The 13,430-nt window shown below is 50.0% G+C and overlaps 1 long non-coding RNA gene across 2 annotated transcripts in view; it reads left to right on the top strand.

Moving 5' to 3' along the window:
- The window catches only part of LOC142070889 (uncharacterized), a 55,085-nt gene that overhangs the window by 21,971 nt on the left and 19,684 nt on the right, over positions 1–13,430 (top strand). The window lies entirely within an intron of this gene.

The raw sequence follows: 13,430 nt of genomic DNA, 5'->3' as shown, positions 1-13,430 counted from the left end.
ACCTTATGCTCCACGCTGGGTGGTTTCAGTCCCTCGGCCGTGCTGGGCAGCTCCCGCGTCATTGCTTCCCTGCACTACAGCACAAGGCGGCCCTGGCAGCCAACCCACCCTCCTGCAGAGTGTTTCCTCCTCTGCAAACACTGCATCCCTTTCCCCTTCTCTCTCCCAGCTGCCCTCTTGGCTCAGTCTCTGCACCACTCTTCACTGTTGCTTCTCTTGTCTCCAGTGCAGGATGGAGGGGGGAGTGGATTAATTGCGGCGGAAAACCCCTGCCTTTGCTTTCCTCTGCGGGGGCAGGGTCATCTCCATGAACCCCCTGTCTGTGGGAGCTCCAGACCCTGCCTGGCCTATCTGTGATGCTGTCAGAATATCTAGGACTTCCCAGCTTCCGTTCTAGGACTTAGCAGTTTACTGATGCTAATGAAGCCTATGTGGGGAACGCAGATCAGCTGGCCCCTTCTTCCCCTTGTGTGCTGAGTCAGAGCCCTCCAGACTCAGAAACCTTTGCAAAACTTTCCCACAGCTGAGTGACCACTTCCCCTTTTTTCTGGCAATGGACCTGAGGGGCACGCTGCTCCCAGAGGTGCACTGATGGGCTGCAAAATCCCACAAGATTTGAAAGTCGCTGTGAAAGCAGCTCCTCCGTGAAGCATCTCTTATTGCTTCCTATTTCTTTGTTTGTTGCAGTTTTTCCTAGAGTTTCCAATCAAGATCAGCACCTTGTTGGGCTAGGTGCTGTACACATTCTTAGTAAGGACAGTCCCTTCCCCGAAGCACTTACATTCTACACAGACAAGGAGAAAGAGAGGCACCAAGATACAGTGACTCACCCAAGTCACACAGGAGGTCAGTGGCAGAGCTAGGACTAGCTCTCCCAATCCACTCTCCTAGCCCCTAGACTACTCTGCTTCCCAGACAGCTCCCGCCTCAGTTTCCCAACCCCCCACTCCGCAGTCGTGTAAGGTCAAGGGTAGCATTAGTTAAGTAATTGAAACATCCCCACTTGTGGGATGGGGGAGGGGAGAAATCCTGTACTTGCAAGAATTGATGATCTAGCTGGTTTCCCATTTCCGACTTGTCTGAGCCTATGATTGAAACCTTCCAGGCCGCCCGTGCCCCAGGCGAGTCAGCCGGTTCCCAGTTCCAAGAGTCATTTTGAAGGCCTGTCACCTGAGACGTTTGGAAGCTTGGGTGGGAATTCTGTTCTGGGTCTCTGCACCCCCAAAGGGGGTCATGGTGCATCATCCAGCACAGTGTCCCAGCGCCCCCAGAAAGAGGAACATGGGGGGTGTGGGGGCTACAGCGAAGCTAGGGCAGAGGAGAGTTCATCTCTGACCTCAGGGGAGAATGGACTTACGGATCCATCCAGGCAGTTGTTACTAATGGAGGAGCCTATAAAGAGGGCTTCTGGGGAACTCAAAATCCCCAGGAGCTTGCAGAGTCCACTTAGGCAGTTCCCGGATCATGTGATGGTGTATTTGTTTCTACATGCCCAGAGGCACTGGCTGGCCTCTGAGTCTACACTTCTTGGGGAGGGGAGATCTAAACCCTGTAAATCAGGCCACCAGCAGAGTATCCCTGTCCCCTACCTCATTCTTGCTTATTACATAGGAGCTGGTGGAGGCTGGATGTGTGGCCAGCTACAGTGATGAAATGATTCTTGCCCTCGGTATCCACATAATACACAAAATAGCAAAATGACCTTTTCATCTCGGATACCGGGCGAGGTGACAAACTGATGTGAATAGTGAATTTCCCCAGGGTAGCTCCCCATTGACTTTACATGGAGGGGTCTGCCTGTGTTCCTAACTCATTAAGGAAGCAATTATCAATTGAAGTTTCACGTTCTGTAGCCTTCAGTCACCCCACCTTTGGCATGAGATTCCATGGCAAAGCGAGGTTGGGCTTGGTCAGTACCTGGCTGGGAGGCAACCCAAGGGAAACCCTCGGGTCTGCAGGGAGTGGTACGGGTGACTCAGAAAGTGGCACTCCTTACAGTAGGACAGTCGATACTGCGCTGACGCCCCAGGGTAATGCTGTGGCAGGGGTCTCCGGTGTTGCTAGAGATCGGTCTTTCAGATGAGATCTGCAAAGGAGGTCCTAAAGGTGGCGTGTCTGTACACCAGAACCGTATACACTCAGTCTGAATGACTTTCATGTTAAATTCAGGAAGAGAAGCACAAACAAAAGTGAGGTCTCCATGGGGAGACAGTGTATGTGTGTGCATGCGTAGCCTCTGACAGTCTGCGCTGCAGTGAGCACAAAAGGGACACCTGTCTCTGCCGAGAGCAGCCCTTAGATTTTTAAAGGGCCAGGACCCAGAAAACAAGGTTACAAAGCTAAACGCATCACATTAACCAGCTGGGTTCATCAGGCGTCTTCTGGCACGTCTCACCACGTTTGGGTGTTCTCACCCACTGTCCCCATCAAATTCCAACGTTTTGGCTGTAGTTTAAATTTGCTAAGAAGTGTGTGACTTGGACAAAACAGTCGAGGTAGAAAAGGAGGATGTGACTCCCCCAGAGCAAGCGAGCGAAAGGAGGCCAGATCCCTGGGACTGGCCCTTTTGTGCTCAGTGCAGCATGGGAGAGGAGGTGGGAGTGAAGATGGGTTTAAGCCACTTTCAGGTATCTCTGTTGATTAGGGTTGCCAACTGTCTAAACACACAAGCCCAAACACCCTTGCCCTACCCCAGCCTTGCCTGCTCCCCGTGGCCCTGCCCCTGCTGCACCCCTTCTCCAAGGCCCCGCCCTGCTCACTCCATCCCTCCTCCTTCCGTTGCTCGCCCTCCCCCACCCTCACTCACTTTCACTGGGCTGGGGCAGAGGTTTGGGGTGCGGGAAGGAGTGTGGGCTCTGGGCTGGGGCTGAGGGATTCTGAGTGTGGGCAGGGGCTCCGGGCTGAGCCTGGGGCAGGGGGTTCGGGTGCAGGAGGGGGTTTGGGTGCAAGCGCTGGGAGGGAGTTTGGGTGGTGGAGGGGGCTCAGGGCTGGGGCAGGGGGTTAGGGTGCAGGCTCTGGGAGGGAATTTGGGTGGTGGAGGGGGCTCAGGGCTGGGGGAGGGGTTTGGGGTGTGGGAGGGGGTGAGGGGTGTGAGCTCTTGCTGGACACCACTTAGCTTGGGCAGTTCCCAGTCAGTGGCTTCCTGCCTGCCTTGGCCCCACACTGCTCCCAGAAGCAGCTGGCATGTCTGGTCCCTGTGGGGAGGCAGGGATCTCCACTCACAGCCCACACCCTGAGCACCGACTCCGCAGTGCCCATTGGCCGCAGTTCCTGCAGCCAGTGGGAGCTGCGTGGGTGGAGCCTGCCATGGACGGGAACCGCCGGAGGTAAGCCAGGCTGGGGGCTCTGCACGCTGCCCCCTCCTTATGCCACTCCTGGAAGGGGCCAGCATGTCCCTGCGGCACCTGGGGGGAGGGGCGGGGGCTCTGCAAGCTGCCCCTGCCTGCAGGCAACGGCCCCGCAGATCCCATTAGCCGCAGTTCCTGGCCAATGGGAGCTGGGGAGTCGGTGCTCAGGATGCGTGCAGCGTGTGGAGCCCCTGCCCCCGCAGAGGCCTCAGGGATGTGCTGGCCACTTCTGGGAGCAGTGTGGGGCCAGGGCTTTACCCCGGCTGCTGGACTTCTAGCGGCCAAAAATCTCCTGGATTGGCTTGGTAGCCTCCAGGAGGTAGCGCCTGATCCCGGGGGACTCCTGGTGAAACCGGGACGGTTGGCAACCCTACTGTTCATGGGGCAGCCCAGTACCAGTCTAACCCTAAGGCATGACATGAGAACCATTTCAAGGCTGCTCTAAGGTGCTTCAGCTGGTAATAGCCCCCAAGAGGTCATTACGGCAACTGAGGATCTGCCAGGTGTAGCCACTCCCTAGCCATGCCTCTATGCTGGGGATCAGAGATAGGGTAACGTAGGAGCTACTATACCAGTTCTATGCCATCTGGGGATTTGCCACACTGGGAGAATCCTGGGGGAGCTAATTAAACATATTTCGGCCTGCTTTGTGCTACCAGTGTGGGGCAAAACGGGGAGCAAGATCTGAATGCAGGTCTTTGCCATGTGGGTCTTAAATGCTGCCGCCGGCGTGAGAGGGGAATTCTGATTTGATGGCAGTTTGCACACACTTTGCACAAGGGCGAATGGGCCGCCCAGGAGCAAATGGGCTACCCAAGGTGCCACGTAGTAGAGAATCAAGTGTCTTTACAACATGCACACACGTAACTGAAATCCAAGTTGAGTCCTTGGTGCGTGGAGCGCTTCTGAAGCTGATGAGCAATAAATTGTTCGTCTAACCCCACTTGGGAATCTCTACAAAGGCAGCCCCTTCAGGATGCTTTCCTCTCAGTTAAGGAGAGAGCTGCATGGGTCTCCTGAAGTGGCATAAAACCAAGGGAAACTAGTGATGCTGGCACGTGGCTGGGTGATTTGACCAAATTAGCATGGCTTTGATTCATTTGTTTTTTTGAGAGGGAAACATTTGGCTCAACCAGAGACTAATTCCATCCTCTCCTGAGGTTTGCTTTAATAGGGCTTGTCTATACTACGGGCTGGATTGATGGGCAGCGATCGATCCAGCAGGGGTCGATTTATTGCATCTAGTCTAGAGGCGATAAATTGACCGCCTAGCGCTCTCCCATCCACGCCGGTACTCCACTGGAGCGAGAGGTGCAGGCGGAGTTGACGGGGGAGTGTCAACCATCGACTTACCGCAGTGAAGACACCGCAGTAAGTAGATCTAAGTACGTTGACTCAGCTACGCTATTCATGTAGCTGAAGTTGCGTATCCTAGCTCGATCCCCCCTCTAGTGTAGACCAGGCCTAAGTTAAATCTCAGCTCCCTCTTTCGTGCCTCTGCAAACAATTGAGTCCATCTCTTATTTCTAAAAAACATGCCCGTGTGTACAGTGTACAGAATAAGCAAGCAAGACAACAGCCTTCATGTGGCATTCTGGTTACATGTTATTGATTAACACAATGAATGTCATCAAAAGGCTACCAGATATCGATTTGCTGATCTCCTAGTATGATTGGCAATGCAAAATCTGTTGCAAACCTTTGTTGGGGCCAGCATGGAAGACGTGTGGGACCAGATGTACATGGGTACCAAATTAATGTGGAAAGTCTGTCACATGCAAAGTGTAACTATCTTTCGAGAGCTCCAAGGGGAATGAAATTGATGTGCTTGCTCTACAAAAAACTCATGCCTCAGATCATGAGCAAGCTGTATCATACAAAACTCATAGCTGTGAACTTACTGCCATGGTGAACAATGTGAAATATGGTCTCACCACAGATATCATACATAGTCTTAAAGATGGCTCAGTCCTGGAAGAATCCACAGCCCTGGTAATCTCTGTTGCTGCAATAAGAATCTGACAACTGACCAGAATAAATGTCAACAAACCTCCAAATTTTGAATGGCCAAAGTCTACGTTACCATTTTTTCCCACCAGCTGTGCATCTTGGTGACTTGAATAGCCACCACTCACAATGGGGCTGTCACGGAAACGATGCAGCTGGTGATCAGCTCACAGACTGAGCTTCATTCGTAAATGTCCACCTTCTTTTCGACCCCAAACAATGAGGGACTTTTCACCCAGCCAGATGGCACACTGAGCACTACCTGCAGCTCTGTGGCATGACAATAGTGGTGTTCCCCTGCAAGCCTGGCCACCTGTGCTTGGAAACTTCCATTAGTCTACCTGTCGGCTGTGGAGTCCCGCTGATTGAATCAACACCAAAACCAGGCTGGAATTTCTGCAGAAAAAACTGGGCTGCATGGACTGTAGAAGCTGAAGACAAGATACACCGTATCAAGCCTGCCCCAGAAAATTATGACTGCTTTGTTCACCATCTAAACAAAGCTGCTGTGAAATACACTCCCCGTGGCTATGGCAAGGTTTGTACACCTTGCTGGCAACTGGAGACAGAAGCATTCTTCAAAGAGTTTGAGAAGAACAGTGATCCTGACCCAGCTAAAGCACTAATAGTCATTGAACTCTGCCTGCCTGGAGAGAGGGAAAAAGACAGTAGAGGGTCTTGGCTTGACTTATTCCAGTTGCAAAGCCTGGGCACTCCTCCATAAGCTTGGACCTACTGTCTTTGTAAGACACTGTCAACCAAAAGTGACAGCCAGTGCTGTTGCCTCATCTTCTCCATAATACAAAGACCAAAACTGACTTGCCAGAAGGTTCAGGGCGAGCTCTTTTGGGGGGCAGACGGTTGGCAGACCTATTCGCTGCCATACATTAGATGGGAAGATCCCAGAAAGTTGCCATTGGGGGATAGTTGTTGCCCTTCTCAAGCATGATGCCACCAGATATCATCCAATATCACTCCTCTCCACAACTTGCAAGATAATGGGGCACTAATGGCCTCCACCCCTTTTAGGGACCTTCCACCACTCCTGATTCAATGTCACCTTTTGCAGTCAGCAGATCAGAACTGAGCCTCACCTGAAGTATCTGGATGTAACTTTGGACACAAGCTTCACTTTTAAAGCTCATCTGGAAGGTAAAAGCCAGCACTAATCTCATTTGAAAATTTACAGGCAACACATGCGGTGCAGAGGCATACACACTTGATACGGTGACGCTAGCTCTGGTATACTTGACTGCTAAATATTGTGCACCGGTCTGGGCAGGCAGCTCAGATACCAAATCCCTGGATGTGCAGCTTCACACTACGATAAGAACTATAACTGGAATATTGAAATCAACACGCGTTCAAAGGTTGCCCACTCTGGCACATATATACCCACCCAAAATCCAGAGTGACAATATGCACGCAGTTCGGGAGTCAAATCAAACCATGGCCAGCTTCAACTTACCAATTCATGAAGACCTCCATCACCTTCCAAAGACACGTATGGAATCTCGCAAGCCTTTTTGGGATTGGGCTAAAGCTCCTAAAGCATCCTCATTCAGTCCTGAATCACACTGGAAAGAATTCTGGGATAATGCTTGTGTCCCAAACAAACACCTGGTTGCTGACCTCTCAAAAGAATGTCCAGGCATCAACCTACTCCAAAAACAATGGTCCAGATGGAACCATTTTAGAATATTGTATGGCAGATGCTGTCACCTCTTACCTCTGGACTATGAGAGACAATGCAGAATGTGGCTGTGGACAGCAGTCAAAAACTATGGACCACATTGTAAATCAGTGCCCACTTCAATCACTTGCTCTTGGCATCTCAAAATTACACCAAGCCACCTCTGAAGCTATCCATTGGCGCGCTAATCTACCCTGGTTATTTGAATGTTGCTAATCACCTATCTTGTCATAGGTAAGAACTCTGAATAAACCCTTCATTCCATTTCCCTGCCAAATCTGCATAAAATTCTGCTTTGCAGTGAATTTTCTCTATTTTTTGGGCATATTAAGTTACTGCATCACAAAAGATGCAAATTAGAGAAGGTCCTGAAGAAAAGCCCAGATCTAAATACACCCCAAACTATAGTGAATTCAAGACCTGATCTAGATCAACATTTTTTTGCTGGCCTGTATTTCTATGATGGGTCCAAACCATAGATCCAAACTTCAGGAAACAGTATGCTGATCGCTTCTAGATCAAATGTCTGGGGAGTGTCCATGCTGGTCTTAATGAACATGCTAAGTACCTAGAGTTAACTGGCTATCAGTTAACTCAAGGTAAAAAAGTCTAGTGAAGACCAGCGGGGGCTTTGCTGCACTGCTAAAAACGGTGTCTTTTTTTTATCACAGGGTAACTAATGGGCAGGCACTATTTTGTGGTAAAACCAAAGGGAAACGAAGTACTTTAGTTCTCCTGTGAGGCAAACTAGGCGAGGACAACCCCAGGTGTGGGTGTAGTGCTGACCTTGCCTAGTTTTCCTCATGATAAAACCAGAGTGCCTTGCCTTCACTGTGTTTTTTACCTCAGGATAGCTCCCATGTGTTAGCTGCACTGAGGTAAAATAGGCACCGTTTTTAGCATTGAAGACAATGCCTATGGGAAGAGAAATACTGAGTAAACTCACCGTGCACCTCATGCTATTTTGCTTCTTTAGGTATGCTATGTGACTTTATAAATGACCATCGCCAAAAGAATGACTTCAGGTGAATTTTACCATAGCTGAAGCTGGCAGTTTTGCTCTATAGTGGGGTCAGAGGAGACAGACCTTGCATCCACTTCTGGCAAGCTTCCATGCTGGTAGCATGGTTTTTCCCGAGCTGGGAAAACGAGGCTCTTTTCTGCTTCGCCGCCCAATCTTGGCACAGCGTAACTGAAGCCACTACCAGCACAACTGCACTTCCTCTTTGTTTAGCTGGGAAGTCCCTGCTGGTGACATGGACAAACCTCAAAAGTTCAGAGCAGATTCTACCTCTGGACCCTATGAAGCTCCCAGCTTATGGCACCTCTGAGTTGGGGGAACAGCTGCGTAAAGGGAAACTAGCCACATTTATAAATAGTTTATAAAGGGTTGATAAATGATGAATAGATGTTGTAGGCCTGAGCAGAATATCTTAGTGACAGTTAGAAGCCCATCAGTGGGAGGTTTTATAGATAGTTATCAGTTATTGACCTAAAGGACTCTATAACAATTGATTAACCATTAATTAAAATATCTATTAATAATTTACTAATCCTTTATAAACTATTAATGAACACTTCAGATAAACTTTCATTTAAAAAGAGCCCATTTCTTGCCCTTGTTCCTTGCAAAGGCAGCCTTAACAATAGAAACCGAACTGCTGGAGTTAAAAGATGCTGAATCTGGGCTCTGTTTCTGCAGTAGGAAGCTGGCCCAAATATCACCCCCCAACCCCAGCACACAGATAACTTTCATATAAAATGACTCGGTTACATTTTGGGGTGTATCCCAAAAGATTGTCCCACTAATCTTGCCCAGACTCCTGAGCCCAGCCCTGGGCATTGTGCTGTGATCACAGTGGTGAAACTCAGTTGTGTTGGGTGAAAAGAGTGGCAAAAAATTGCTTTGCAGCTCAGAAGTGCTAAACTCAGCCCCAGATGCTTATGCAGAGCTCTTAGTGGCCAGAGCCTCAGTGGGTGTAAATAAGCATAAATGTTAATCCTCGGCGTGTGTAAACAGGCATAGCTTTGCAGACTTCAGTGGAACCACTCCGGTTTACACAGCTGAGGAACTGGCCCCTTAGGTTTGCAATCCGACCTGGAATCCTGCTTCCTTAGAGGATCTGCAGCCGGCAACACCACAAGAGTATTCTGGTATTTCAGCCATTCTAGTCCTGGCTGGAAAACACAATGAACAGGAAAAGCCATATTCAAATACTTTCATCGAACAAAAGGGTGGATTCCAGCAATGGGGGGGCGGCGTTTAGAGGCTGCGGGGGTGGGGTATTTCCCCCCATCCCTAGTCTCTCAGTGCTTGCCAGCTTTCCTCTGTCCATAGTTACTCCCTACAAACAACTTCCCTGCTGACACAGCTGATGCCATAAATATGCACTGCAGATGCTGGATGTTACTCCCCCATGGTGATGACTCATCTGGAGCTGGTGGATAACAAGGCATGTTGGACCCTGTGAGTCAACGAGGCTAGTTTCTTTTGAACTCACACCTACGAGGAGAGGAAGTGTATGTCAGCACAGTGCTTGGAGACAGCATGTCACGTCCTCGATGCAGAGATGTCTACTCCTCGAGACTCAGACCCCGAGAAGTGAGGGATGCAAAAGTTCTAGCAGGTCACCCTTCCTGTTCCCAACTGGCCCTGGGCAAATGTAGGGCTTGATTGTGTCTGGACTTGTGCTGTGAATTAGTCATCTGTGAGGTTTGAACCTGAGACCTTTGGCAGCAAAAACACAGGCCTTGACTAGATGAGCAAAAAGGACAGCTCCCTTAGCTGTGAGGAACCAGTAGGATTATAGTTTCTGGGGCAAGCCAGCAGAACAAATCTTAGCCACCCCCAGTAGACCAGTATGAAATGGGAACAAAGGCCATAAAGAGGCTTCTTCCCTGGTTCCAGGGGCAGATGCTGATCCTTGCTAGTGTTCTGTCGTCTGTATCAAATGAGAGTGAACGGGGGTGGGGGAGAAGAGCTATGCTCCCTCTGACCCTACCCCCAGCTGGAAGAGCTAGCTGGACACAGAGGACAGCCCATGGTGCCCCGCCTTAGGGATGCTGGAGATGCCAGTGCAGCAGCATATGTTGCCTGGGGGAGCCCCTAGGAGGAATGATGCGGCCCCTTTACACCTCCCTTAGTGCGGACAATGGCTCGTGATGAGGGCGGCTAGAGAACATGTCTGCTATTAAACCCGCAGAAGGTAACTGGAGTGGAGAGCAGCTTGCCTGAATATTATGCACGTTCTGCAGAAGCTGGAGTGGTGGCCAAGTGATGCTTGATTGGGACCAACTGAATAGGAACCTCTTTTAAATATGCAGCCCTCAAAAAGCCAGAGGAAGTCTTTTCCCATTAATGAGTGTGTGTGTGTGGGGGGGGGCGGGGTGGGGGGAGGACGGCGTTAATGGTTGGGACATGCTGGGTGGGTGCCTCTTCTGATTTCTCATCCTTTTCTGTCTTCTCTACCCCCTCCTCCATGTTCTGACTTTTGTTCTCCCGGGACTGAGGCCTCTCGCTAACTACCTCAGCCTGCGTTGTTGGTCAGGTTCCCAGATCCTACTGAACCGTGCCGTGTCTGCCTTTCTGACCGTGCTGGCCCCTCTCACTGCCAGCCCAGTAGGGTGCTTCCAAACAGACCCTCCCAAAGCCATAGAAATGGACACGCTGGCTGTGGAATGGAGCAGACTGGGAGGCTTCTTGTATGGGGAAAATAAAACACCCTAACAGTCGGAGCAGGGCGGCGTTGCTTTTCTTGCTGCCAAGGCAGGCGCAATGGAATAGCATGCAGTTTTACCTGGAGAGTATCTGCTGTAGAAGGCATCGCTAAATGGTTTACAGAAGGTGACTGGCAGAACTGAAGGAAGGTGGCTTTATGGAGCTGGGTTCAGGTAGTAAGGGGCAAATTGATGTATGAAGGTGGCGTAGAGGAGAGGAAAAGCCCCTTACATTGAAAGCTGCAGGTATCCTCTTGACTAATTACACTGCAGCTGGGCATGGGGCTGTAGTTTAAGATCAGCCACGGCTTCACGTTGAACAAGAAGGATGTGGTGGGAATTGAGCCCTAAAGATGGGGACTGATGTGGAGGGAGAGAGGGAGTTTGAGACAGAAGGGGCAGCACAAGTGAGAGGGGCCGCCAGTTGTGGGGAGCTCCGGGGTAAGGAATGGAGGCGCTGTGTGAGGCAGGTAGGGAGGCAGAGATGAATTACAAATTTCATGAGCTGTCAGCAAGACGCAATGGGCTTGACTCTCCACTGCTTTGCATCCTGTGTAACCACTTACCCTGTAACTGCTAGATGATACTTCTTTCCAGAGCCAGGAACTGAACCCAGAAAACCTGATTTCCAACATTCCTCTGCTGTCTAGCCAGTAGCTGTGTAAACCACTGGCAGAGCATATATTGCAGCTCTCTTGTGATTATTTCACACTGAAGACAGTAGCCTACTACTGCTAGTAGTTACTCCTTTAATTTAAGTGGTAGAGATCTGTGCTGTAGATCTAAAAGTCCTGGGTTCAGACTTTGCTCATGATCTATTGCTGTGTGTGTGTTCCGTACTGCTCCATATGATGGGATTTCTGGTTTTTACAGTTTGCTTTTTTAAAAACCTAGGAAATGCCTTACAAAAAACAATGATAATAGAATGTTATGGTTGCAAAGTTAAGTACTCAGGAGTTTGGAAATGCCAGACTTAAGGCTGCTGCCTGTGAAACTTGAGTTCACCCTTGTGTTTATGCATTATGATAATCTTTAAAGATGTGATCACATATGGACTTTGTACAGGACTACAGCCTCATTCAGGGCACAGGAGGGACAGTGAGATGAAGAGATGCAAGAAAGACAGAGGTCTCTGTGTTTAAGGCAATGGACTGGGACCCAGAGCTCAGTTCTGTTTCTGGCTATGCTACAGCCCTCTTATGTGATGTTAGGTTTGGTAAGATTGCATCACAATATATATGCACAAGGGGGCTGTATTAAGGTTGCCCAGGCAACCTTAATTCTGGCATGCCCAATCCTAACTTTTAAATGCTTGCATTTGCAACCTTGATGTTCTTTTAACTCAGTTTTTCATTACATTATTATATAGATTACACACACAACTAGAGAGTTGGGACTAGCACACACCGCTTTCAGCTCAAAGAGCATAGACCTCTGGAATGTGAGAACTTGCTAAACGGGTCGCCCTTTATTCTCTGAGCTTCCCCGGCAGAGGGCACCATCACTCTCTGATTTATCCATACATGACCAGCATATCAGAGTGATTCTCACCACTCAGGACCTGGAGGGCAGTTTAGAACTGAGGCTGTGTCTACACTGTGCTGCAGTGCGGGCTACAGGGTGTGAATTACAGCGCACACCGAAGTGCTGTAATTTCCCTGGGTGGATGCTGCTGGTGCAAACTAAAAGGCAACCAGTTCACCTTAACATAATCCTCTTCCAACTGGCCTGCATTAAGACAAATGAGGTGCCTTCTAGTTCATGTTAACAGCACCGTTACAGTGCAGCACTTTGGTGCACTCTGCAATTCACAGCGCCATCATCCAAATTGCAGGGCCATGTAGACAAGCCCTGAGTGTTGTGGTGCCAAGTACCTCCTGAATCATAAACGCCGACTCCATGGCTCAGCACCTACCTGCCGATCAGCTGTTCAGCGGGCCCCACCGATTCCCAACCATCAGTCGCTCTGCGGGCCCCACCCATCAGCTGTTCAGTGGCGGGCGGGAGGTGCTGAGGGCGGGGGCAGAGTAGGGTCAAGAAGAGGCAGGGTGGTGTTGGATCCTTAGGGAAGAGGCTGGAGCAGAGGCGGAAAGAGACGGGGCAAGGGTGGGGCCTTGGGGGAAGGGATGGAGTGGGGTGGGGCCTCAGGGCAGAGTGGGGGTGAAGCACCCACCCAGACAGAAGAAAATTCGCACCTGTGGGCTGACTGCTCTGACCTCTCACCGAGGGAGGGCTTTGAAACACAGTCTTAGCTGTGTGATGTGGATTTGCAGTGCTTCTTAGTGCAAACATCTACTCTGCTCTGTGGGTTTTTTTCCAGCTATGCAGCGCCACACAACTCATCTCAGAACCATCTCTTACAATCCAGAAAAGGCAACACCCACTCCACAAGCATCTGAATAAAAATGCCCCCGTGCTAAACTTGGATTAACTTGATTTGAAATGCTGGTTAGGGTTTGTTTTATTTGTGGATACAGGAGGTTGCTGAGTGCCCTGGTCTGGAACTAAGGAGGGCTGGGTTCTATTTTTGGGGTTGGCCACTAGGCTGCTGGATGACCTTGGGCAAGTTGAGTCACTGCTCTGTGCCTCAGTTTCCCCATCTGTAAAATGGGAATATTGATACTGACCTCCTTTGTAAAGTGCTTTGAGATCTATTGATGAAAAGC

The sequence above is a fragment of the Caretta caretta genome, chromosome 2 (genome assembly GCF_965140235.1).
Source record: "Caretta caretta isolate rCarCar2 chromosome 2, rCarCar1.hap1, whole genome shotgun sequence".
In the NCBI taxonomy this organism is placed as follows: domain Eukaryota; kingdom Metazoa; phylum Chordata; order Testudines; family Cheloniidae; genus Caretta; species Caretta caretta.
This window is presented reverse-complemented; position numbering and strand designations above follow the sequence as displayed.